Source organism: Panthera onca, chromosome C2 (genome assembly GCF_046562875.1).
Source record: "Panthera onca isolate mPanOnc1 chromosome C2, mPanOnc1 haplotype 2, whole genome shotgun sequence".
Lineage (NCBI taxonomy): Eukaryota > Metazoa > Chordata > Mammalia > Carnivora > Felidae > Panthera > Panthera onca.
In genome coordinates, this window is record NC_138347.1 from 129,876,152 (window position 1) to 129,903,454 (window position 27,303).

General features: G+C 38.5%; 1 long non-coding RNA gene across 1 annotated transcript in view; it reads right to left on the reverse strand.

Annotated features, from left to right (window-relative positions):
• Positions 1-815: 815 nt before the first annotated feature.
• Positions 816-27,303, reverse strand: part of LOC144612786 (uncharacterized) — a 222,782-nt gene continuing 196,294 nt past the window's right edge. Inside the window, exon 4 of the long non-coding RNA XR_013549858.2 lies at positions 816-864. This is a non-coding gene — a long non-coding RNA (uncharacterized LOC144612786). The remainder of the gene's footprint in view (positions 865-27,303) is intronic.

The window sequence follows — 27,303 nt, forward strand, 5'->3', positions numbered from 1 at the left end:
CACTATCTAACTTTTGCCTGTCCGCCCCTCTAAAACCTCTCAACTGAGAGCCTGAAGGAGGAAAGGGAGATGAAAATGACAATAGTTAAACAGAAGATACAACGTTCATCTTTCTTTGGAGTAAATGAAATGGTGCCAACAGAGTTACTTGTGTCATTCAGATTCATTTGCCAACACACTTACATAGTGGAATTAAGATTAGCATCCTTTCCGCTTCTTAAATTGAAATCTCCTCTGTAGCTGTCATACAATTTGGCATTGATATGAAAGACTGTAGTCAAAGAATGTGTAGCCAGGTAAGTTACATAATCAAATACTAAAGACAATCATTATTATTAGCATAATGCCAATTATCCATCATAATATTACAGAAGTGAAAAGCATGAAGATTTCATCCCGAATCAAGTGTCTGTCTCTTCCACTAGACAAAGTGAGGACCAGTTCACTCTAGAGCCCATCCATGGTCCTGCTCATTAGGACTGTGCTGATGACACATGGCAGGGTACCAGAGTGGCTCTAAACAGAGCACGGGATATGCAAAACATTTTTTCCAACAGTATGACAGCCAGTGTTAAAGATATTACCATGTGTCGAGATAAAAAGTTTTTAAAAGGAAAAAAACTTCTGAAATCCAGTAATCCTTTGCCAGCTTCTGGAGTATCATGATTGGAAAAACTTCAGTTGGCAGGAACACATATAGAAAGTAGGGGTTAGGAGAAAAACTATAAAAATGTATTAATATGCATTTTAATTTTAAGCCCAAAATAAACAGAAGTTCTTGCAAGCATCCATTTTCCTACTCAACCAGAGTTTGTGCATAATCAGTTCTTTATTGTTCAGAGAACATTGCCATGGCTCTGTGACCTGAAGAACAGGGAGTGTCCACAGATCTTAAGTTATGTGCATTTAACATCTTTGCAAAATTTTAATATCACCCCTTCTGGCTTGAAATTTCATGCCTTTGATACTCACATTCTTTTTAGTCTAAGTTTTGCAAGTCTCAGCAAAATATTTTTGTAATCCCCAGGCAAATTGACAAATTCTGGTACTGCCCAAGGACATATTTTCTGGCTAACTTTTCTATCCATAGATTGAGGGTTGGAACTCAAAGAGGCCTCCCTTAACTTATAGACTGTTTCATATAGTTTATAGGATGGGGAGGCAGTACCTGTTGTCTTCTTTGGGGACTGTATTAGTTATGGTTCTTCAAAGAAATAGAACCAACTGTGTGTGTGTGTATACGTATATGTGTGTATGTGTGTGTGTGTGTGCATGTGTGTGTGTGTGTGTGTGTGTGTGTGTATTTTACAAGGATTGGCTCATGTGATTATGGAAGCTTAGAAGGCCCACAGTCTGGTATCTGCAAGTCAGAGAACCAAGAAAGCTGGTGATGTAATTCAAGTTGAGTACAACCTCCTGAGAATTGGGGGACTGATGGTGTAATATCAGTCTGAGTCTGAGAGCCAGGAGCACTTATGTTCAAGGGCAGGAGAAGAGACAGATGTCTCAGCTTAAGCAGGGAGAACAAATTCAACCTTCCTCTGCCTTTTTGCTCTATTCAGGCTTTAGGTGTTTTGGATGATGTCCACATGCATTGATGAAGGTTATCTTCTTTACTCAGTCTACAGACTCAAATACGAATACCCTCAGACATACCCAAAAATAATATTTTACTAGTTATATGGGCATCCCTTAGCACAATCTAGGTGACACATAAAATTAATCATTAAAGGGACTGAGGTAAAATGCCCAAATGTTGGCCAGTCCCCTTGTATCATTAAAGTCATGTAGTTACAACTCAGAACTTCTACATTTGAGACAAGAGATCTTTTTTCACTATACCCAAGATGGCAAATACACTTCATTTCAAGCCCCAAATGTGATTGATTGGCAATGACTGCCTGGATCTCTGGTAAGAAGGTGAATGGGGATTTACCAGAAAAGGGGGCTGTAATTGATTGGTGAAGTCTGCTGTGGTTGAGTGTGGGGAGTGTGGCACTCAGAAGGGCACATATTTGTTGAACCTAAACAACACTCTCCTCTACAATAGTTATCTTTTCAATAAAGCTTCCCTAAAGAAAAATCAAACTATGATTTTATTTACAAATAACTTTCCACAAACACATCCAGTTGACTGTTATTTCTCCTGTGGATTCATTTCAAACATGACTTCTACAGGGAAGTTTTCTCTGACCATTTTTAGGTCATTTTCTGTTATACATGTTCATCCCTTCCTCTCCTCAAACTCAGTTGGAATATCTATTCATTGGTTTAATTATTGGATTAATAGCTGTGTATTTCAAACTTCTAGCCAGTGAGCTCATGAGAGCAAAGGCATGTTCTGCATGGCTCATCATTGAATCCTGTGTCTGTCATAGTTCCTAACACTTACTAGACACGCATTAAACATATGCCAAATGAACTGAAAAGCCAGAACTTATTTTTCTTTTAAATTTCTCTGAGACTCAGGTCAGATTTGTTACCTTTCATTGCTTATTCTTTCAAGAGACAAAGACATATGCATATACACCTATCAGGTCAAGGTTACAAACTTGCAAGACATTGGAATTTGAAATTCTAGGTTTATGAGTCTCTAGATTTGTTTTCAACCATGCTTTCTTCCATGTCTATACTACACACATTACCTGTGTTGCTGTATGATGGTGTTCATTTTAGGTTATAATATATGGTGTAAGAGCCAGGAAGAGAAACAAAAATCTCTGTATTTGAATGGAGACAATCTGGTAAAGTGTAGGGAAGACCAGACCACGAGTCAACAGATCTCAATTTGTGTCCTAGTTCTGCCATTTATTGGCCTAGTAACCTCGGAAAAACTAAATTCAGCTCTCTTATTGGTAAAATAAAAAAGGGGAGTCAGTTTTCAAACCTATTTTTTTGTAGTAGGACTGTTTTCTTTAATTTTAAAAAATTATTTTAATGTTTATTTATTTTTGAGAGAGAGAGACAGAGAGAGAGACAGAGCACCAGTGGGGGGAAGGGCCAATTGAGAGAGAGAGAGACATAGAATCCGAAGTAGGCTCCAGGCTCTGAGCTGTTGGTATAGAGCACGATGCAGGGCTTGAACTCATGAACTGCAAAATCATGACCTTAGCTGAAGTCAGATGCTTAACTGTCTGAGCCACCCAGGCGCCCCTAGTGGGACTGTTTTTTAACATGAAATTTCAGAAATCTCAGGGTGCCTGGAGGGCTCAGTCAGTTAAGAATCTGACTCTTGGTTTGGGCTCAGGTCATGATTTCAGGGTTCATGAGTTCAAGCCCCACGTCTGGCTCTGGGCTGATGATGGGGAGCCTGCTTAGGATCCTCTCCCTTCCCACTCCCCCCGCCCTGTCTCTGCCCCTCCACCCTCATGCGTACACTCTCTCTCAAAATAAATAAACTTACAAAAATTTTAAAAAATAAAAGAAATTTCAGAAATTTCATGAAGAAGCACAATACTGAAAGAGACAAGGTGCCGCTGATCTGAGTGAAGGTGGGCAGGAGAAGCTACCTCTGGAGTTTTGCCCCTATTGCCTCTCTGACACTTGCAAGGAAGCTACTGAAGCTCACATGGGCATGCCATTAAAACAAAAACAAAAACAAACAACAACAATAAAATGCATAGAGAATATAGTCAATGGTATTGTAGTAGTGTGGTACGGTGACAGCAGTTATACTCATGGTGAGCATAGCAGAATGGATAGAGCTGTCACATCACTAAATTGTATGCCTGAGGCTAATGTGAGTCAACTACACTTCAAGTTTTTTAAAAAGAGGGAGAAAATTCTGATACATGCTACAACAGAGGTGAACTCTGAAGACAATATGCTCAGTGAAATAAGCTTCACACAAAAGGACAAACAATGGTATGATTCTACTTATATGAGATCCCTATAGTAGTCCAACTCATAGAGACAGAAGGTAGAATGGTGGTTGCCAGGAGCTGGAAAGAAGGCTGAATAGAAAAAATAAAACCATTAAATTTTGAAATAAGTATAAATGTACAGGAAGTTGCAAAGATAATACAGAGAAGTACTGTATACTTTTGTCCAGTTTCCCCCAATGGGCCCATTTAAAAAAAAAAAAAGGCTTAGCACAACAATGTGAATACACTTAATGCCACTGAACCATACACTTAAAAATGATTAGAATGGGGGTGGGGGCTCCTGGGTGGCTCAGTCAGTTAAGCACCAAACTTCAGCTTAGGTCATGATCTCGCAGTTTGTGAGTTGGAGCCCTGCATTGGGCTCTGTGCTGACAGCTCAGAGCCTGGAGCCTGCTTCAGATTCTGTGTCTCCTCTTCTCTCTGTCCCTCCCATGCTCATGCTCTCTCTTTCTGTCTCTCAATAATAAATAAATGTTAAAAAGTTTTTTTAAATGATTAGAATGGCAAATTTTATATTATATACATTTTACTGTAATAAAAAATGTAAATTAAAAAAAAAACCTTTGGGGGTGCCTGGCTGGCTCATTTGGTAGAACATGCAACTTTTGATCCCAGGGTTATGAGTTTGAGCCCCATGTTGAGTGCAGACATTACTTAAAAATAAAATCTCAAACAGCAACCACAAAAAACAACCTTTGGGCCCAGGACTAGACAATCCTCCAAGGCCCATCGAGTTCCAAAATTCCATGATTGTATGAATCCTACATGTTAGCTCATCCCCATTGCATTCTACACTTATGGACTTTTGGAGCATGAATGTACCTTAGAAATCAGCCAGTGTGAGACATAGTTCAAGTCTTCTGCTTCTCTTCAGGGCTTGTCTCTGCTGTGGAGTTTAACTAGAGTCTTGGATCAGACCTCTAACAAATGTGCTTCAAAGGTATGGTTTTTACTATTTTCTATTTTCATACTTTTCTACTAGTAATTCCCTGTTGACTTTTTTACGGTCTGTAGGAGCTGGTTCTTTGGGCTTACTTAACTCATTTTGATTTATCTGGTGGCAAAAGTGTATCCCTCTCCATCCCCCCTCATAATGGGCTTGGCAGTCCTGCCTTATATTATTTTCCATTTCCAATGTCGTATTACTGTATTCTTTACGGCTGCACCAAGACACGTCGGCCGCATTGAAATGGCCATGGGCTCAGTAAATCTCACTTCCCTTATTCTGTTTGTTATTTTCTTTTTAAATATTTATACATATAAACAGTCACATATAATTTTACATAAATTCAATATGTGTGATCATATAATACCTAGTGTTTTTTTAAACGCAATTTTTGTTTTGGTTTAGCTTTTCTCTTCACATATACTCCTCTCTCAATCTGCACTATCTCCTCATAGACACAAAGTAATCCATGTTAAAACCTACTGCACATGCTTTCATGTTACTCGACATGCTCATGTATTCATAAGTAAATGACTACACAAAATGCACATACATATTCATAACACACGTATACACAGAAAGGTTTTGTCAGTGTTTTGCAAAAATTGGAACATACATATATTTTCAGACCTTGCTTTTTCTCAACAATAACCCTCTTTGTAATGGCTGCGTAACATTTTATGTTGCAATGTGTCATGATTTATTCAACCATTCCCCTATTGATGGACAATCACATTGCTTCTACTTTTTACTCTGTCGTGTCTCTAAAATAATGCTGCAATCAGTGTCCTTGCACATATGCTATATGCTTGTGCTTTCCCTTCCGTGGAACAGATGCCCAGAAGTGTACAAGCTTTTGTGAGTTAAAGTGTACATGCATTTTAAATTTTAACAGATAGCATCGGGTTGCATCTCAACCATAGCTGAGGCAATTCACCTCCTCACCATGTATGGTAATCCCCTTGGCCCCACATTCCTATCAGCAAAGGAGGTTGTCAGTCCTTTCAACTTTTGCCAGCCTGAAGTGGTTATGCTATGTACTAGTTTGAGAATATTTTCATATATTCCTTGGATATTGGAGCCTCCTAGTTTCCTATGAGTTTCATGTCCCCTTCTTGTTAATTTTTTGGAACTCCTTTGCATTAGAAATATTAAACCTTTGTTCTCTTATTGCAAATATTTGCCTCACATCTATTATTTATTGATTGACTCTTTTACAGTATTTTTTGAAATGACACCTACTATGTGCCAGACATTGTTACATGTACTAAAGGTTCATTAGTGAGCAAAATAGACAAAAATCCCTTTCTGCTAGACTTCATATTCCAGGGATGAAACACAGCCAATCAATCAATCATTATTATTTATAGTACTTTAATATGATTTCTAAAAGTTTTATGTGTTCAAGTAGGTCTGACTTTTCTAATAGCATTTCTGGTTTTCCAGTCTTAGTTAAGAAGGCTTTGTACATGTGGTGTCCCAAATTTTATTGTTTTTTGTTTTTAAAACATGGCTGGTACAAATGCTATCCTTATTTTAAAATTAGGCAATATTTTTAGTTCTCAGAATTTCATTGAATTATTTCACCATAAGTATATCCAGCCCTCCCTTTCTGTTTCAATCTAGAGTTATACATTCCCTATATAATTCATTTAGGGTGCCACTATATATCATAGTTATCACAATTATGAGATAGAAATATATGACACTGCCATTTTGTAGATTAAAAAATGGTTGACTATCACTAAGTTCAATATATAGATAAGGGAATGGAAAAGAAAGAGTGAGGTCAACTACTTGCTTGATACTATGACAGACATTTATGTGCAATATTTCCTTTAATTTCCTCATTAGCACTTGGAGGCAGGTCATATTAGCTCCATATTAAAAAAAGAAGAAATGCTTTCATAGAGGTAAGATACTGCTGTCTCAAAATTATCAAGAGATTGATTTCACTTGGCTGATAACAAAGCCCAAACGTATTTCTCTTTGGCATTAGAATTTAATTCAACAGGCATTTATAAAGCACTCTATAGGACTCTGGATAATGCTGAGGACTTTAAAAAGTGCTGGACAAGTTAAGTGTCTAGAAAAGTATCCAATACAAAGAAATACTTAGTAAATGTGTGTTCAATGAAATCCTCTACCCTACAGGAGGTTACATCATAAGGGGAAAATAAAACATACACAGGAACCAGTCAAGAGAAATTTCATGTGTCTGGTGACTGTTATAGATGAAACCGTGGGTTTCCTTTGTTTTTTCTTAATGATAAATATTACTTAGCATAGGTACAGCATAGAATCTAACATATAATAAGCATACAATAAATTTTGGTTTATTCAATTAATAAAATAAACCGATTCATTATAAAAAATACTTGGAAAATACAGATTTATAGGGAAGAAAATTTTTATGTATGTATGTATGTATGTATGATCTCTGCCTAGCAAAGAGCCCAATGCAGAGCCTGAAATCACGATCCTGAAATCAAGACCTGAGCTGAGATAAAGAATCTGACACTTAACCAACTGAGCTGCACAGGTGCCCCAAGAAGATAAATTTTAAATAATCTATAATCCCACTACTTACATATATAAGGCTTTTTAAAAATGTTTATTTATTTAATCTGAGAGAAAGAGAGCGCTCATGAGTGGGGGTGGGGCAGACAGAATCCCAAGCAGGCTCTGTGCTATCTGTGCAGAGACTGATGGGGGGCTTGATCTCAAGAACCACGAGATCATGATCTGAGCCAAAATCAATAGTCAGACACTTAACCAACTGAGGTACCCAGGTGCCCCCTACATAAGGCTTTTAAAACCCACTCCCATCAATTTTTAATTCTATAATCTAGATTATATAAATACTTTCTGTTCACTTTAACTAGACATTAGATATTAAGTAGTTTTCCATGCCATTAAATATTCTTATTAAAACCTGATTTTTGCTAGGTGTAATTTATTGCACGGATATGATTAACTTAATTAACCTATCACCTTTTTTCCCCTAAACATCTAAGTTGTTTCCAAATTCTTGCTATCATAAATAATACTGTGATAAACTCTCTTGAACATAGATCTTTGTCTACATCTCTGAATATTTCCTTAGGATAGATTTATTAAATTGGAATGACTATGTCAGAATCTATGAACACTGTTAAGGCTACTGATGCATATCACCAATTTGTCCTCCGGAGATAAGGTACCAAGAAGTGATCCATTTAAAATTATATTTGGATATGGGTATGTTTAGTGTTCTGGAAATTCATTTTAAAAACAACCTGTGAATATTTAAATCTTAAAAAAACAAACAAACAAGGAGTCATTTGATTTCTCCCTCATCTTGAATCTTGACTCCACTCCCCATATCCACTCCAACATGGAAATAGCCATCCAATTTTACAATCTGTTGCTCTCATGTTGGAGTCCAAAGAAGTTCCCTGGGGAGTTCATGAGCCCCTGGGTATTATATGCAAATTTAGTGTGGGTCTGCAAATGTGTGGGAGTTTTTACCTAGAGAAGAGATGTGTATTTTTTATTAAATTCTCAAAGGGGTTTGTGACTCAAAAATAACAAACAACTTTACCTTTATGGATATAAAGTAGATGTAAACAGCTGAGTCATAATCTTACACTCCCCATAATTATTGCAGGAGGGGGAAGGATAAAAAATTTTCTCCTTTGAATTGCAGGCTGTGTGAAAACTACAATAAACATGAGATAGTAAGAAAATATGTGATCCAACAGTGTGTGTACTAATAGGTGTTATCTGCTTGTAGGCAAATTGAAACTTGGACAGCAGATAGGTGAAGTAGCCATGTTTCATGACCTTATAGTCTTTACTAAACACAGTGCCATTGACTCTTCCACTTTTGTAGAAAGCATCCTTCTTAAGCCAGCACTTCAAAACTACAGACCTTTTTCTCATTTTACCTCTAACTCAGACTAATTACAAAGAAATGAATATTTTATCATCTTTCTTATGATAACCTAAGGCTATTGAATTTTGGAGTCAAAGCCATTATTTAATTCCATCATTAAAATATACTATTAAAAATGACTTCCTTCATCCATAAAAATTCACACGAGCATTTGATGAAATTTCATGATATTTAAACTCTGAAATACAATTTTCTCCTAGAGAACCAGCCACATTGGGACACGATTAAAAAGGGTGAATCCCTTATAGTCACATTGATTAGGAGTCCATCCTCTCTCCCTTACTTTTTAATTAGTTTGTACCAAAGCCTAAACTTGGCCTGAAATCCCCTCCTCTTCCTTTGTCTGGGAAACAAAAAACAAAAAACAAAAACCTACTCAGCCTCCTGTCTCTGAAGGACAATGGTACCTGTAGGTGTTCTCCAGAACCACAAATACCCTTCAACCACATGCCAGGGTAAGGCATTGTAATGGGACATCTTTCTCCCAGCACTGCTGAGAACCCTCTGAGGGTTAGGTCGGTGTACCCCACTGGGAGAGACCTCCTCTTTGTGCCTCTAATAAGCCATCAGCAACTTGGGTAAGGGCAGACAGCATTCTACAAAACAAGAGCAAGAAGAAAAGAAAGAAAGAAAAAAGAAAAAAAAAAACACCCATGCAAGCATGTGGAAAGCTTTCTCTGTCGAGCTTCACAAATCAAATAGCTCAGAGGCATTCATCTTTCATGAAGTGTGGTTTCCAGCCTCATCTGTCACGTGACAGCAGAAGCAGATGTGTGGGCGATGGCAGCTGCACATCCCTATTGGTTTGGGTTCCATTTCATCAAACATATTTGTTACCAACTGAAAACAGCTTCTTTAGCTCTTTGCCTCCTCTGCTCTGTGCACTCCCCCCCACCTATCTCTCCACAGAGTTTCTTCATAGACAGGTTCTTAAATGATAATGGAGACTGAGGTAAAGTTACCTGACCTGATGTAATTCTAGGGATATAAGGATTTCTTTTAAGTATATATTAGTGGAAGATTTGCCTAATGTTTCTAAATCATTAACCAATGAAAGAGCTCTCTCTAATCCTTTCTGGAAAAATGATTACACTGATGTGTTTTTGTTTTAATAGTTGAGATTTATTCATTTACTTTGTGCCCCCTACAAGGATAAGTGCTTAATGTAGCTTGGGTTTGTTCAAATCTTATAACAACCATGTGAGACAGGTGTTATTGTGTCTATTTTACAAATGAGAGAACTAAGTCTCAGGGGGGTTAAGGAGCAGGCCCAAGTATGGCCAGGAAGTAGCCAATCTTGAGTTTAAACCTGGACCCCCGCCCCCGACATTTCAGACAATACTCTTAGCTACAACTGTTTGATACTGATTTAAACATGACCTCACCTCTGGAACTGACCTCCTATGAGGGCAATAAACTGGTAATTTGCCCCTAAGTAGGATGATCCAGTAAAGTGAATCCTATAAAAAGGTTCTAGGTACAATGTTACACAGAAATGTGTCAGTCAGTGTTCAATCAGGAAAGTGGATCCACTGTTAATGATGCAGAATAAGGGATTCACTGCAGGAATTTGGATTTACACCAACTGTGGGATCTAGTAAGAAGTCCTTGGAAGTCTTGTGGCCTCTGCCTTGGATGGTAGGCCTGAAGTTTCCACAAGTCAGCAGGGCTAATAGTAGGGAAAAAAACTGGATGGGAAGCAGAAGAGAAGGACAAACGAAACCTACATCTGTCTCTCACCACCTCCAACCTGATGACACAGGGATCTGCAGAAAATGCTGCTGCCCTTTGCTCCCTTGCTGCACACACACACCTGGCCTGGGACCCAGAGGCACGGAAGGAGGAAAGCTGGTGCAGAACTGACTGTGGCCCAGCGCCAACAAGGCTGGGCAGCAGATAGCGACGGTGTGGGAAGCTGCAGGGGCACTCGGTGAACTACGCTGACCTTGCTGCTTCATTTCTACCTTCTGCGTCTTCAAAAATTCCTCTTATGGCCAACCCTAACCCAAAGCCATACAGAATAGGGAATTTGGAGAAATGAAACTCTAGCTTAGTCAAGTTGACACAGTACAAAACTACTGCAAGGAACTTTTGAAGGGACCATGTACTTCTAGTTGTTGTTTAACACCTGGGAAACATGTGTCATCCTTTTTACAGAACAGATGTTTTTCCTGAAAAGTTGTGCCTAATAAAATACATAATTGAATCAATTCTCCCTCATTGTCATCACCTAGCAATGTTTTATCTTAATTTCTCACTCATCTTCAGTTGACTCTTAAAGTTGCTCTCCTACCCTCTTCTCCAAAATTAATCATTCATGAAATCATGAGGGATTTTTTGACTGAAGAAATTTTTTCTGTAAAGTGAGAAATGTTTTTAAAGTTTCTTAATTTATTTAAAGTATATATATATATGTATATATATATATATATATATATATATATTTAAAGTCTTTTAATTTATATTCTTAAAATGGAAAACATCAAATATCACATCTAACACCCTAGAAGTGGAATACTGTTGGGTAATAACATTTATTTGAAATGTAAATATTTATATTCCACAAAGGTTGTCCATAAAGTAATTTTACAGGACTTCTAAGATATGTTTAGGCAATGAAAAATAATTGTTACAAGAATATCAACAGTACCTTCTTGTCACTTCTCTACATAAATTCTTTGTAGAGTATGATGGCTAATTTTCCATGTCAGCTTGAGTGGGCAACAGGTGCCCACACTGAACATTGTTTCTGGTGCATCTGTGAGTGTGTTTCAGGATGAGATTAGCACTTGAAGTGGTAGATTCAGTAAAGCAGAGACTGCCCTCCCTTATGTGCCTGGGTGTCATCCCATCCATTGAGGGCCTGAATGGAACAAAAGGCAGAGGAAGGAAGAATTTGTCCCTTTTCCCTGCCTCACTGATAAAGCTGGAACATCTAATCTTATCTCCTCCCAGCCCTGAACTGGTATATACATCATTGTCTCCACTGATTCTCAGGCTGCTGGACTCAGACTGAATTATACTACCAGCTCCCCTGGGTCTCCAGCCTGCAGACAGGAGATCATAGAACATCTCAGCTTCCATAATCACATGAGTCAATTCCTCACGATAAATCCCTAGATCTGTATAGAGAAGCATAGATACGTAGATATATCTTATTGGTTCTGTTTCTCTGGTGAACCCTAACATATAGAATAAAATATTGTTTGTGGTTTAATAGTATTGATTATGAGAAAATTATGATATAATCAATGAAACTTCTCATGACCTGACCAGTTCAGTCCCACTTCTGCATTCAGGCTGATCTGTGTAAACTCTGTTCTCTTGCAATGCTCCTAGGCCATGCTCTCTTCATTCCAAGCCTGCTCAACTGAGTCTAGAGAAAGAGGACTGTATTTTCCAAGTAAGTTTGGAAAATATGTGTACTGTCACTGCTGCTTACAATTTCACAATCGAATATAAGCAAATTAAAAACTATAAGGAGGGTGCCTGTGTGGTTCAGTTAGTTAAGCATCGAGCTCTTGATTTTAGCTCAAGTCATGATCTCACATTTCGTGGGTTTGAGCCCCATATGGGACTCTGGACTGACAGTTCAGAGCCTGCTTAGGATTCCTTCTCTCTCACTGCCCTCCCTCATTTGTGTTCTCTGTTTCTCTCAAAAAGAAATCAATAAATTTTTAAATTAATTAATTAATTAATTAAACCTATTCTACCCCATGGAACTGGAATTCTATGGTACTTTGAGGAGAGGTGATCAAGATAGTGTGTCCTTGAAGGTTTCATGAAATCTCTGGCAACCATGGTCTCCATTGCATTATGCAGGAGACACCAGTGAACAAAGGGCTCTGGCTTGTAGGGATTCCCTATCTTTAATCCTTTCCACTCTTTCCTGGACATCCCCACCTTCCCAATTCTGAGAAGAAAGTCCGCATTATGTCAACCAGGTGAGCATATTTATTCTCAGGCAGTGAGAATAGAGATGAGGGAGTGATTGTCCAGACATACTGTAGGCAGGATTGATAGATATAGTGACAACTTGGATATGGGGATTGCTACAGACTGAATGTTTATGCCCTTACCCAATTTGTATGTTGAAATCTAATCCCCAATATGATAGTATTTGGAGTGGGACTTTTGGGCAGTGATTAGCTCATGAAGGTGATGCACTCATGATGGAATTAGTGCTCTTATAAGAGACCCCAGAGAGTTTCCTTGCCCTTCCCACCATCAGCAAAAAGATGATTGTCTATCAAACCAGGAAGCAGGCTTTCACCAGGTACTACATTTGCCAGTGCCTTAATCTTGAACTTCCCAGCCTCCAGAACTGTGAGAAATAAATTTGTTACTTATTAGCCACCCAGTCTATGTATTTTGTTATAGCAGCTCAGACAGACTAAGGTGTGAAGGAAGAGATGAAGTCAAAGATGACCCTGGTGGTAAGTCCATTAAGAAAGAAAATGAAGAGAGGGGTAGGATAAGTTATTGTGTGCCCACCATGCTAGGCACTGTTTTAAGCTCTGGGGATACAGCAGTGAACAGAGATAAATTCTACTTTTTATTTTCACCTGTTGGAATTACAGTGCTATGGAATATCCAATTGGAGCCACCTGAAAATTCATAAAAGGCCTTCAGGCAGACAGGAGCATGTGAGCAAATACACTGAAAATTATTATAAATTTACTTCTTGAACAATCCTTACAGTTTAATAGTCTGTCCTTATTAAAGCACTCTCTCTCTTACTCTACTGTTAAAAAAAAGACATGTGTTTTCTGCCCTGAGGAGCCCTGCAAAGCAGCACCAGTTCAAAGAACATGCCCTGCACAGAGGGACAGGTGAGCTCTGAGTTCCACTTAAGTCTTTTCAGCCACAACAGCACAAAAGAAAGTTCCCCAGCCGCCTGGGCTGCATTTGAATGCTACGTGCATATTATCAGCACTCAGTATGCACCAAACACCTAGTAGGTGCAAGACTGTGTCCAATGCGTTCATGTATGCCATCTCATCTTCCCCAAAATGTAGCATTTTCAACCTGTAAATAATTGGAAGCATGCCATAGAAGTAGCTCAATTCTGCTAGGGAGAAAATGTGTATTTTGCAAACAAACTAGTAATAGACACATTTCAGGCTATGAAGTTCAATGTAATTTCAAAATCAACTTTTAAAAATGAATACAGGGGCACCTGGATGGCTCACTTGGTTGGGCGTCCAACTCTTGATTTCAGCTTGCTTCATGATGCCAGGGGTGGTGGGACTGATCAATCCCCATGTCTGGCTCCATGCTGAGCATGGAGCCTGCTTGGGTTTTCTCTCTCTCTCCCTCTACCTTTCTCTCCCATTTGTGTTCTCCCCCTCTCTCTCTAAAAAAAGAATGAAAAATGAAAAAATGAATACAAATAAAATTTCAACAAGAGGTTTACTAATTTTTTCTGTGATCAATTATCCTTAAGATATATAGAGAAACAGGGATGCCTGGGTGGTTCAGTGGGTTAATGTCTGACTTTGGCTCAGGTTGTGATCTTACAGTTCGTGAGTTCAAGCCCCACATGGGGCTCTGGGCTGACAGCTCAGAGTCTGGAGCCTGCTTCAGATTCTGTATCTCCCTTTCTCTCTGCCCCTCCCCACTCTCACTCTGTCTCTCTCTCTCTCTTTCAAAGATAAATATTTCTTAAAAATGCTTTAAAAAAAGATATATAGAGAAAAAAGAATCACAAACAAAATGGTTGCAAACTATCAGGAGGTCTCAGCTTTCTTAAGACAAGGATATTAACAAGTATATTCGGTCTTTTATGTAACATGAATTCATTCTTGGCTTGAATATTTGGAAATCTATTTGTTACACCAAACCAGAGGGAGAAAGCTAACGTGCGGTACATTCTGTAATGGAATGGCGAGTCAAGGGGTCCTTTCTCCTGACATCAAGAAAGGAGGTCAACAAAGGGGCATATTTCATTTTCTTCTTTTGCTCTTCTATGTTTTACAACTTTTCTGCAATAAAAATGCACTACTTTTGTAACGAGGGGGGAAAAAGCAAGAAAGTGACAGGACTATGGAATTATTTTTGGTAAGGTCTATTAAAACCTCAAATACAAAGACTTGCAAAACCAGTTACTAAAAATTAATATTGATTCTTTTAATGTGATAAAACAACCATGGTTCTATCACATCTGCTCTCCTTTTGTTCATTTAAGATGAAAGAACACTTCAGGGAGAGTTTGAGGTATTAGTCTTCCTTACTGTCAGCCTTCCCATCTCTTCTCAGATGGTGTTAATGAAGGTCGATTTATATGTTTCAAAGCCATTTGGCCAGTACCTGGTCTTGATGTGAAGCCTTTTGTAATTACAGTTTTTTAAAATAGCCACAAGCCTTGACAGACTATTTCTCCTAGAAGCAAATTATCTATCTAATCCCTCTCCCAATGACTCAGAACTCAGAACACCATCTTCATGATATGGATGGCAAGAAAAAGCCAAAATATGTAAAAACATTAAAAAACAAAACAAAACAGAACAAAAAACCAAGGCTGCAAAAGATCAGCAGTACAAGTAGGATTTGAATTCAGATGACTCAAAGGAGAAATTTAAAGAGGATTGAGAGAAATAACACAGACTTTGGAGTCAGACAGGCCTGAATTTGAATCCCAGCTTTGTCACTTAACAGTTAAATAACCATCAAGGGTTTCTAAACTCTTTGAACCTCAGTCTCTTCATTAGTGAAATGAAGCATGTAACAAAGTGGCTTTAAGGATTAAGTCAGATGGCATATGGAGCACAGACACTTGGCAGTTGTAAACGGAAACTTCACCCTTATCTTGGAGAGTGATTTGGGGGATTATTTGAAATAATACACGTAAGACACATCACGGAGCCTGGCTCACAGTGAGTACTCAAAATATGGTATAATGATTATTACTCTCATTGAATTCTTATGTCTTCACTCATCTGGAAGAGGGTAGGCTAAGCTATTACCCAAGAGAATACAGAAGGCCAATTTTAAAACTCAGATTTACTGACAAATGAAGCTAATCTATATCTGGCTAAAAGTAGCAAAAACCCCAGCCAGCCAGAGAAGAGATGTAGTCTCTTCACATTTCTGATATTTCTATTTCTATGGGCTACCAACCATGGGGAGTACATAAAAAAATTCCCAAGACCATTATTAACATGAGACCCCAAGTTGAATGTCCTACAAACTCTGCCACTTACAACTGATAGCTATACCAGAGCACTGTGACATCTAAACACTAAGGAGCCCTTCATTAGCACCAAATAGAATCGACTGTGGGGACCATCCACACTTTCCCAGTAGAGAAGGGATGGAGATGTTGATGGGAATTTCTTCATTTCTTTATTCATTCAAATTTACAACCTGCCTACTCTGTGCCAGCAAGCTAGAATAGGGAAAGTTAGGTGTTTTAATTTAGTGAGGCTGGTGACTTACATTCTCCTCTGAGAACCCTTTTAATATAAATGGATGGGTAATAACATATATGACAGGTTATTGTTTATAAATGAGAAAATTGAAGTTCTGGAGGTGGATGATGGTGATAGTTGCACAACAATGTGAATGTACTTAATACTACTGAACTACACTTCAACATGGTTGAGATGGGGGCACCTGGGTGGCTCAGTCAGTTAAGCATCTGACATTGACTCAGGTCATGATCTCACAGTTCATGAGTTTGAGCCCCACATTGTGCTCCGTGCTGACAGCTCAGAGCCTGGAGCCTGCTTCAGATCCTCTGTCTCCCTTTCTCTCTGCCTTTCCCCCGCTTGTATGTGCTCTCTCTCTCTCTCAGAAATAAACAAAAATTTAAAAAAAATGGTTGAAATGTGTTTTTTATCACAATTTCAAAAATTAATGTTCATTTTTCCTTTTTTAACATCGTGTATTGCCCTTGACATCCACATAGAAAAAAATGGATACCAAGGCAATAGCCCTCTATCACAATACAAAACAACTTTTATGGGAAAAATGTAGTCCTTTCTCAATTACATTGAGCATGAAAAATAATAGGAATTAGAAAAATATGAGTAAAATACTTTTTTAATCCCATGTCAGTGATACCAGTAAATTAGGCTTTACAAAGTCAAGTCAGCCTTCTCCAACATAACTGAGACTAAAATGATTCCAAGCTATAGAGAGAACGTTGTAGTTGATGCTGAACGGCACATCAAATCATACTTTGCCAAACTTTGATTTAATCTTATTAACAAACTATAATTTTTTAAAATAATTTATTGCCAAATTGGCTAACATACTGTACATACAGTGTGCTCTTGGTTTTGGGGGTAGATTCCCATGATTCATTGCTTACATACAACACCCAGTGCTCATCCCAACAAGTGCCCTCCTCAAGGCCTATTACCCATTTTCCCCTCTCCCCTGCTCCCTATCAACCCTCAGTCTGTTAAGAAACTATGATTTTGAGCAAATGCATTTACTTTTATATAATTAGGGATTTCCATTTTAAATTACCCAACACAAGCAGAGATCCTATGAGTAGTTCTTGGAAGTGCTAGAATAAAATTTCTACTCACAGAGTAATTTTAAAATTTTGCCAACACCAAAAAACAGAGAATGCATGAAGGTTCAAATTCTATCAGTGGGACAGTACACTAAAGGAACACAGTAAGGACATTAACATTTCTCTAATAATTACTTGCTTGCCACCACCCAAATGAGTCTTAGAACCATTTACCTTAACTATTGTACTCCCTGGTGGCTTTCCTTCCAACATACTGGGCCAGGCCCACATCCTCTGCTCTTGGTTAGAGAATTAGGCCAGATATTAAGAGGGAATATATAGATGAGAGACTGGAAAAGTCATTTTTGGTTATTCCTTAGAAAGCTCCCTTCCAATGGCATGTAGATTTGAAAGGTCCATGTCCATCTGGTTTAACTTCTAGGTATACCAAAGTGCATAAGCTATATTGCAGATTACGTAAGAAGCATTTCCTAAGAATTACAGAAAAACAACAATTCACTGTACATGCTTGCTAGGGTTCTGGCAAGCAAAGAAGTTGGTCTTTACAGGATGTAGTCATTATCAGAAGCCCCATCCATCACAAGGATGACCAGGTCTTTCCTCAGAGTCCTTTCTGTGGAACCCATCCACCGCCATTCATTAGGCTCTAACTCTGCCCTTGACATCTGTTCAGAACCAATGGTCTCTCTTTCCAGCCCCAGTTGATTCCATTCAGAAAGTCACTGAAATCATTAATATTGGAAATGCAAGAGTATTTTGTTAGCATTTGAAAGACAAAGGAAGGACAATATCAAAATTTCCAAGAACTGCATTTACTCCATTTATGCACTTTGCAATTGCTCCCAGATACCTTGTCCCTGGAGCCAAGACAATTGTAAGATTACTCCTTTAGTGTTTAGTAGCATGGACCTTGAGCCAGACTTTCTGAGTTCAAATCCTGGCTCCCAGCACTTAACTGTGTCATGTTGAGCAAGTTACTTGACATCTTGGTACCTAGATTTCCCCATCTGTGAAATTGGGCTAACAATGGTACCTACTTCACAGGGCTGCTAAGATTAAATGAATGCCTATAGAGTAATTTGAACAGTATTTAACAAATACTTAGGTGGAGCACAATAAGTGTCATCTGGAATAAATTTTCACACAAATCCATAATATTCTATTATGTTACCAGGACTCATTCATTGATTTTGCTTTCTAAATACCACCCAAATCTCTCCCACCCTTCTGACTCCATGGTTATGATTTGTCTCAGGACATCATCATTCCTTGCCTTAATGACTGCAATACTCTTTTAACTTGTCTTTTAGACCCATTAGACACCCCTGCTACCTCCATCAGGGACATCTTCCTGCAATCTAATGACATCACTCTCATGCTTCTAATGGCTCCCCAAAAATGTGAGGAGAGATTCAAGCTCATGTCATAGCATCCCAGAACCTTTACACTCTTGTCCTAGAATACTTTTCCATCTCCTATCTTATCTCCTTCTATCATCCCTTTTGCCCCATCATATCAACTACTCCCACATGCCACATTCCATCACATAGCTATGCTTTCACATGTGATATTTTCTTTGTCTTCAATTTCAACTCACAACATCCTTGTCTATGTTCTAAACTCCTTCTTATCCTGCAAGCCCTCATCTAAAATATTCTCTTACCAGTAGTACTTTCTCTTACTCTCCTCGGACAGAGTTACTTTCTCCCTCTTCCGTATTCCATAGCTTTTTCAACATTCAGCTATTAAATCACTTATTATGTTGTAATTTAATCACATGTCAACAGACTATTAGCTCTTTGAGAGCAAGGTGTATCCTTCTTTATTTTATTTAATCATGGTAGGGCTGGGAACAAAATTATAAACAAGGCACACTAGATCCCAGTCTTTGTGGTGCTTATAATCAAGTAGTAGAGCCAGGAAATAAATAAGCAAACAAAAACATTAAATAATTACAAAATGCAGTGAGTACTAAGAAGGAACAAGCACTCTTCTGTGATAGAGAAAAAGAGGCAGTGACATTTCTGTATTCTCAGTGCTGATCATGATATCTGCTCATAAGTTCTCACCAATGCAGTCAGATCAGAAGAGACCATTGCGATTACTCATTTTGATTATCAAGTGATAGACTCCATTTTCAACTCTAATTCCAAATCTTGTACAAATACATCCCTATAATAAGACAGAATCACTATGGCAACCATTTATTGCTGTTGTGAAACATTCATACAGCCTGGCCATTCATCAACCTAGACCAGGCGAACTGCTGATGTATAAGAGGAAGGGAAAATCCAGTCCTTTAGATATGTGAGTCTACATCAGAATCAGACAGCAGTGTGTGGGTTCTAAGTCCTGGCGCTAAAGTAGGATGAGTTCTAAAAGCCACCTGCAGGGAGCAGTGGTTCTCAAAGTGTGGTCCTTGGAGCATTATTCAGCATCACCTGGGAAACTGTTAGAAATGCTAATTGTCATGAGCTGCCTCAGACCTACTAAATCAGAAACTCAGATGGAGTCTGGCAATCTGTTTTCTTAAAAGGACTCCAGATTGGGGTGCCTGGTTGGCTTAGTTGGTAGAGCATGTGACTCTTGATCTCAGGGTCAGGAGTTCGGGCCCCACATTGGGCATGGTGCCTACTTAATTATATATTTAAAAAAAGGTTCCAGGTGATGCTGATGTACACTCAAATTTCAGAACTACAAACCTAGAGAATAAATCTAAATCTTGCATAACCTGTCACATTTATTGACTCAAAGTTTATGCCTCCTCTAGTCAGATTACAATGAAAAGGGGCATTCCAGGTATATCATCCTAATGTTCTGGCCTCATGTCTCCAAGCTCTCTGGCAACATAATCTCATGAAAATGCTTGCTATCTCCATATGTCAGTGTGTCTTTGCCGTGACCTGAGTCATTGCCTTTGCCTGAAAAATTAGTTAAGTCCTACTTCTTTTAAGACGAAGTTCAAATGCTACCAACTCTGGGATGGCTTGCTGACTTCTCCAGCAGAATTAATCACTCTTCTTTTGCCTTTTTATAGTATGTTGTTTACATTTCCCCATAGTCTTCATCATATTATATAGTTACTATTAGAGAAATACATAGGTTTCATGGTTCCTTCCTTGCCCACCGTTCCTAAAAGATCATCTTTTTTACCCTATATTCCCTGGACCCATGTGCCATCACTAGGAGTGCATAACTTATCCCAAAGTAGCCAATACTGGCTCATCTATAGCTTGAATGGTTCAGTTCAAACAAATAAGCTAGACTAATTAGGTTCTTCCACTTGGGAATTTGACCTAAGACTGTCAGTTGGCAGTGGGACATAAAGCTGGAAAGTGATGATGTAGCTAGGGGCCAAGGTGGGGAAGCCATGGGTCATATACAGATTGACAAGTACACCAAAGAATTCTGTCTGCCATAAGAGGGGGAATGGAACAGGTGTGCACATGAGAACAGGAGAAGTCCCTGAGAAGTGGGGAGTGACACTTTAACTTCTAATGGTTTTCTACAGTCCTTCAAAGTCCATGAGAAGATCCTTATTATAAACTTCATGTTATTTGAATAATCTTATGGGGGCTTCTGTCCCTTATAGTCACAAGAGTGCTGAATGAACAATAAGCTTCTATGTAGTGGCATGAAATAACAACCATGCTGTCATAGTCATAGATTTTGTGGATAAGGAATTCAGACGTGGCTTCAATAGGAATGACTATCTCTTTTCCATGCTCCATGAAGTCTTGGGTCTCAGCTGGGAAAATGACTAGAGCGTGGAGTCATCTGGCAGCTTCTTTACTTTACAGCCTTGGTTGGAGCTGCTGATTAAAATGTCTACACACGACCTCTCCCTATGGCTTGGGTTTGCTCACAGCATAGCAGCCTCAGAATAGATGGACATTTTACATGGCAGCTCAGGGCTTTAAGAGCAAGTATTCCAACAAACAAGGCAGAATATGCTTGCCCTTTTACAATCTAAGCTTGGAAGTCACAAAGCATCACTTCTACTATACTCTATTCATCAAAGCACTTACAAGCCAGCATAGAATCAAGGGCAGAAGAAAAAGACTCCATCTCTTGAGGAGAGGAACGGCAAAGAATTTGATGCCATGTTTTAAAACCACCACATTGTGATAACAGTCTTCTTTTAAAAGGTAGGTTGTGTTTACTGATTCCAGCTGTGAGGAATAAAACCTCACAGAAAAGATAGGGTGCTTGCAGATATATTAATCTTATCAACATAGAAATTGTATGGTGTGGCTTCAATGTCTTTGAGATGTATAGAGATTGGGGTATTGTACACTGTCTTTCTAAAACATGTGAGTCAGAGATTTAGGACTGAATAATTTACATAGGTATAGAATATACAAAGAACTCTTATACCTCAATAATAAGAATACAACCTAATTTTTTTTAAAAAATGGGTAAATTATTTGGAAAGACATTTTACCAAAGAAGATTTACTGATGGCAGTTAAGCACATGAAAAGATGCTCAACATCATTAGTGATTAGGAAAATGCAAATAGCACATAGAACTTCATACCCTTGAGAATGCCTATAATAATAAAAAAAGACAGACAATATCAAATGTTGGTGAAGACGTGAGGAAACTGAACCTTCATATATTGCTAGTGGGAATATGAAATTGTTGAGCCACTTTAAAAAACAGTTTGGCAGTTTCTTAAAAATTAACTCTAAATTTACTATATGACCCAGCAATTCTACTCTTCAGCATCTTCCTAAGAGAAATAAAAGCATATACCCACACAAAGACTTACCTGTACATGGATGTTCTTAGCAAAATTATTAATAATAGACAAGTATTGAAAACAACTTAAACATCAATCAGCCAGTGAATGAATAAATAAAATGTGGTATATTCACACAATGGAATACCATTCAACAATTAAAAGTAATGGACTATTGATTCATGCTACAACATGGATAAATCTCAAAAACATTGTTAAATTGAAGACACCAGAAATAAAAGACCACATGTTGTATGGTTCCAGTTATATGAAATTCCCAGAAAAGGCAAACTACAAGAGAATGAAAGCAGATGTTATTGGTTGCCTGGGTGAGGTGGGTAGTGATGAAAATTAAAAGTAAAGAGGCATGAGGGATCTTACTGGGGTATTAGAAATGTTTTAAAGCTCATTTATAATCATGGTTGCAAAGCTTGGTCAATTTATTTTTTAAAAAATCATTGAAATGTACACTTACAGTGGGTGATTTGCCTCAATTTAAAAAATGTATTTTGGTCTATTATTATGCTTCTTTTTCTTAACTGACCTTGATTTCTGAATATATGAAACATATGCAGTCAATTTTTAAAAGACACATTCACCCCATTAAAGAACTAGACTTGCAATTAGAAAACAAGACCACAAGGGGGCAGTGTATATGGTGGTTGCATGGTCAACCACCAGTCTTCTGTGGTGATGAGTAATTGATTGAGGCCAATGAGTATAGAAATTAGAGCAAAATTTGTTCTCTGTATTTAAGAGTCTCTTATGGCTTGCCTTCCTTTCTGTTTTTATCTTATTGTTCCTTCCCTTCCCCTATGTTCATCTCTTGTGTTTCTCAAATTCCATATATGAGTGAAATCATATGGTATCTGTCTTTCTCTGCCTGACTTATTTCACTTAGCATAATACATTCCATTTCCATCCACATTGTGACAAGTGGCAAGATTTCATTCTTTTTGATTGCTGAGCTGTATTCCATTATGTATATATACCACATCTTCTTTATCCATTCATCAGTCGATGGACATTTGGGCTTTATCCATAAGTTGGCTATTGTTGATAGCACTGCTATAAACATTGGGGTGCATGTGCCCCTTGGATAGATACAGAGTACAAACTGAGGGTTGCTGGAGAGGAGTTGCTGGTGAGGGGTGGGCTAATGGGTGATAGGCATTTAGGAGGGCACTTACTCAAATGAACACTTGGTGTCATATGTAAGTGATGAATCACTGGGTTCTACTCCTGAAACCAATACCACACTGTATGTTAACTAACTTGAACTTAAGTAAATAAAATTTTTTTTAAAAGAAAACAAAGGAGCAAGGTTTGGAATCAGATCAGGGGTCAAATTTTGCCTCCACAATTTACTTGATGGATGAACTCGACTAAACTTGTAGAAAACCGTCTTTTTCTCACATATAAAATGAACATTAAATGGTGCAAACCTCAGAGAATTGTCAGAATTAAATGAGATCATATTTTGGAAACACATAAATGGTAGTAGCTATAAGCCATTACTGAGTAGTAGAGCAGTAATTTCCCTGTTTGTTGTAGTTTTAAATGTATGTTTGAACAAATACAGAAAACTACTTGTAAAACACTATATTTAATTAAGATACTCAAATATAGATTTTGTATTTCAATCACTTCTTGGCCTTTTGACTAAGATCAAGTGTAGATTTTGTATTTCAGCGCTAAGCACCTGGCTTAGAGGACACTCAATAAATGTTAGTTGAAAAAACAAGATTTAAAAAACTCCATATAGTCTTGCCACATTAAGTCTTAATATTTAAATTAAAGCTAAAGCCAGCTTTTTGCTATTCTCTCTGGATGTTATTCAATTTTTTCCCTTTTTTATAACTGACTAACTTCTACTCCATTATTTCTAGGGCTGCAAGATTTTAGATAAGTATGCTCTCGGGACTTTGCAACTCCTCTCTTAGGTATTGGCTATGAATACCCTAGGTTATCTCTTCTATGGTTTTGAAAATGAGGGTCTAGTCTTTTCTTCTCAACCAGTGGTTACTGATCTCACAGCTATCTCCCCAGTATCAACTAGTGAAAGGAAGAAAAGCCAGGAACAAAATACAGTATTTCCCCTCCTGTTCACTGCTCTTATCTTCCCTGACCTTCTCTCCAAGCAGCAGGAAGAGAGGAGTGAGCCTGGCCAACTACTGCTCCACCTCAATAGGAAGGCTGCTTTCAACAATCCAATGGGAGTCATTTCCCATTTGATTTAAAGAATAAAGACGTCCTTTTCCTTCTGAAAGATATCTCCTGCTGCTGACTGCTCTTCGAGATACTGCTTGAAATTAAATTCAATGGTAGCATTTTCACTGCTGAGGCTGCCCGTGCAACTTGCATAACAAAAGGCATTAAAAGGAACTTTAGAAACAATTCTAATCCATTCCTCTTGAGTAAGAAATTTGTTTCTACTACAACTATTTTAGTAAGAGTTCCTTCAAACTAATGTTTCAAAGATGTGTGTCCATATAGATGTGTAGAAAAAAAAAATCTGGAACAGAAGTGGTTCTAAACAGATTAAAATTCTTTCATAACCACAGTGGTTCTCAAACTTCTCTGGGCTTCAGAACCACTTGGAAGACTTGGGAAACAGATCACTGTCCTCCCCCCTCCCTACCCCCAGTTTCTGATTCAGCAGATCTAAGATGGGGACAGAGAATTCATATTTCTGATGAATTCCCAGGTGATGCTGAAGCTGCTGGTCCAGGAACCACACTTTTCAGAATCATCATTCTAGGAACACAGCTACTCTATATGCTGACCCAAATTATTATACTATTATTAACTGTAATATTTGAATAAATGATGTTTCCTCGTGTATCTCCTGAATGAAGAATGGCTATAAAACCTTAACTACTCTAAGTGCTATCTTTTTTTTTCTTTTTTAATTTTTTTTTCAACGTTTTTTATTTATTTTTGGGACAGAGAGAGACAAACAGAGCATGAACGGGGGAGGGGCAGAGAGAGAGGGAGACACAGAATCGGAAACAGGCTCCAGGCTCTGAGCCATCAGCCCAGAGCCCGACGCGGGGCTCGAACTCACGGACCGCGAGATCGTGACCTGGCTGAAGTCGGACGCTTAACCGACTGCGCCACCCAGGCGCCCTCTTTTTTTTTCTTTTTAAACACAGACTTTGTTGCCTAGGGAACAAACTGAGCTAGAAGAGATTTCTTAACCAGAATGTTGCCCAGTTCAAGATTTTCTTTCTTACAACCCAATAAACATTTTAAGATCACTTCTGGAAGGCCTGGGTGGCTTAGTCGGTTGAGCATCAAACTCTTTTTTTTTTTAATTTTTTTTAATGTTTATTTATTTCTGAGAGAGAGAGAGAGACAGAGTACAAGGAGGGGAAGGGCAGAGAGAGAGAGGGAAACAAAGAATCCAACACAGGCTCCAGGCTCCGAGCTGTCAGCACAGAGCCTGACACGGGGCTTGAACTCACAAACTGCGAGATTGGAGGCTTAACTGACTGAACCACCCCAGGTGCCCCAAGCATCCAATTCTTGATTTCAGCTCAGGTCATGATCTCACAGTTCGTGATATGGAGCCCCATGTTGGGCTCTGTGCTGATAGGGTGGAGTCTGCTTGGGATTCTCTCTCTCTCTCTCTGCCCTCCCCAGCTTCTTTCTCTCTCTCTCTCTCAAAATAGATAAACATAAAAAAAAAAAAAGATCACTTCTCTTTTCCATGTCACTCCTGCCTAAGCTCTATGTAGGATTTTACACACCCATACCCACACCCACACACACACACAATAGGATACTTCTTTTAAAATGATAAAAAGTAGGGGTGTCTGGGTGGCTTAGTTGGTTAAGTGTCTGACTTTGGCTCAGGTAATGGTCTTGCAGTCTGTGAGTTTGAGCCCTGAGTTGGGCTCTGTGCTAACAGCTCAGAGCCTGGAGCCTTTTTCGGATTCTGTGTCTCTCTCTCTGACCCTTCTCTGTTCAGGCTCTGTGTCTCTCTGTCTCAAAAATAAATAAACATTAAAAAAAAATTTTAATGATGAAAAGTAAAATAATTAGATCACTGCTTTTTATAAGAATTTCAAACAAGGTAAGGGCTAACACACATGTTACTGATTCTCACGTTTGTCCTTTGTGTGGACATTATAAAATTGCATGGTGTTTTATTTTCTTCCCTCTGTGCTTGTGGGGAGTACATAGTGAGAAAAGTATCATCATGTAATTAACAGAATATTGTGACCTGGAAAATTCTTAGGATAGGTTTGACTTTATAGAATAGAGGTGCTTCTAAAAAAAAATGAGTATAAATGAACCTGGATGTCAAATCCAATTCTCTTACTGGCTCTCATTATGAAATTAAAGATAGACTCCTTTGGGGGAAAAGTGGCTTTAACACACAATAAAATCATACCTTAGAATATAATAAACTCTTTAGATAGAAAAATGGTAATTTTCTGATAAAAATAATAATAGCCAATGTGTGCCACAAATTATGAATACCAAGTAGCTAAGGTCATTCTCATGTTTGATATACTTGCTTAATTGTCAGAGGAAACAAAACCTGTCAGGCCAGCCAAGAAAAGAACACCCTGGATGGAACCATCACTAAGAAAGCCAGCAATGATAGACTGCAGCAATAAACAAATGCTTGGGACAGCATGTCCCCCGAAGATGTAGGCCAGGAGACTTGAAAATGCTTTAAAGCTAGTCAGTCTGGCATGCTAGATCAAGTTGGATCTTCGGAATTAAAAAGTAGTAGGGGATTTCTTTAAGCAGCAGTGCAGCAGCGTTGTAATACCACAGTCTCATAACCAGACAGCTTAGGTTCTATTCTTAACTTTGCACCATTGATGCAGCATGACCAGGATCCTGCTGTCACAAACCAGCAGCACTGGCGTCACCTGGGAGCTTGTTAGAAATGCAGGCTCCCAGCTCCAGCCGAGACCCACTGAATCAGAAGCTGCATCTTAAGATCCTTGAATGATTCATAAATACATATGGAGTAGTTGCTGGATGTGCTTTTCTGTTCCCCCTTTAAGGCTGAACAATTATCTTCCTAGTGGCTGTGGATGCTGCCCTTCTCTGGAAAATGCCCTTGTCTGGAGAGCTGCTTCACCATGGTCATGCCCTCTTTTCCAAGGGCAGCCTTCATCGATGACTGGTCAGTGTGGAAGTCATGGTCCCCTCACCCTACTTGGAACCACTCTGAAGGGTCACTTCAGCTTCAGAGATCCCCATGGTCTTGACAAAGGCTTTTGCTAACAGGGCATTTTTTCAAGTTCTCTTTCTGCTCAGTGATACTTTCTTCTCTCCCATTCTA